The following is a 1,485-nucleotide window of genomic DNA, read 5'->3' on the forward strand; positions in this document are numbered from 1 at the left end:
TTGGGGTCAGAATTGGGCTATAATCGAAATGAAATTGGGCTAACATTTAAATAGTTAATTTTCCCTATTTAATTTACAAAAAATAATAAATTAATTTTTGAAAATAAATTAAAGGTACAAAAATTATTTATAGAACATAATTAACTATTTAAAAATACCAGACCTAATTGTTATGAATATAAACATAATTAATCTTAAAAGAGGCTAATGTTGTAATTATATACAATTTAACTTTAAAAATACTTAAGACTTTGTAAAAATATGAAAAAATTATATTACCTGTATTTTAGCATAAATATAAGAATCCAATAAATGAATCACCAAAATAATAATGTTAGGAATAATTATTGGGTTTTTATGGATAAAATAGGGCAATAAATCAATTTAAAAATCTTTAAAAATTAAGGAAAAATGACAAACTATTTGGTCATACCTATATATGCATACATATGCTATTTTGAAAGTATTTTGAATATTAAAATATACAAAAAAAATAGGTATCAACAAGAGTTATCACAAGTATTGTTCCAGTTTTCCATAGAGATGCTTCAGTTCTATTTGATCCGGTCTCTACTTATTCCTACATGTCCAAGCTTGTGAGATATTCTATTATTGTAAATCGTGTGTATCGCTCATGTGGGATTACTATTGGGAGTCTTGAGATTAGTGTAGACCTCTTGCTTCTTGATATGGTAGACTTTAATGTTATTTTGGGCATGGATTGACTGTCACCATATCATGCTATATTGGATTGTCACGCCAATATGGTGACCTTAGCCATGTCGGGATTGCCTCAATTAGAGTAGAGAGGGACTCTTGGCCATTCTACCAGCATGGTTATTTCTTATGTGAATGCTCGACGTATGGTCGAGAAGGGATGTCTAGCTTATTTAGCCTATGTTTGTGATTCGAGTGTGGTGTTCCTTCCATGGATTCAGTACCAGTTGAGTTTAAAGAGGTGTGACGATCCGATAGGTCATTTTGAGTACCAGCCCTAATTTCTATATTTCGAGACCTCTCATAGCTTCATTCGATATTTACTAATTTGTGTGTGTGGTCCGTATCATTTTTCAGAAAGCTTTTACATAAATATTTGAAGAAAAAAAATGATTTTTGACTTAAAATAAGGCTAGAGTTGACCATGGTTAACGTTTGGGATAAACGATCTCGGATCGGTATTTTGACGATTCCGGTTGGTTCGTATGATATTTTTGAACTTGTATGTACATTTGATTGGGGTCCAAGGTGATTCGCCGTATTATGTGGAAGATTGTGAAAAATTAGTTTTCAAGTTGAAATCATAAGTTTTGATGATTGATTCTTGTTATTTAATGTTATGTGATGATTTGAGGTAGCGAGCGAGTTTATATTATGTTATTACACTTGTGCGCATGTTTGGATTGGAGCCTGGGAGGGGGAGGCTCGGGTGAGTTTCAGATTGATTTCGGACCATTTTTAGCCTTATTGAGTTACTGGTTTTTTCTG

The sequence above is a fragment of the Nicotiana sylvestris genome, chromosome 7, assembly GCF_000393655.2.
Source record: "Nicotiana sylvestris chromosome 7, ASM39365v2, whole genome shotgun sequence".
In the NCBI taxonomy this organism is placed as follows: domain Eukaryota; kingdom Viridiplantae; phylum Streptophyta; class Magnoliopsida; order Solanales; family Solanaceae; genus Nicotiana; species Nicotiana sylvestris.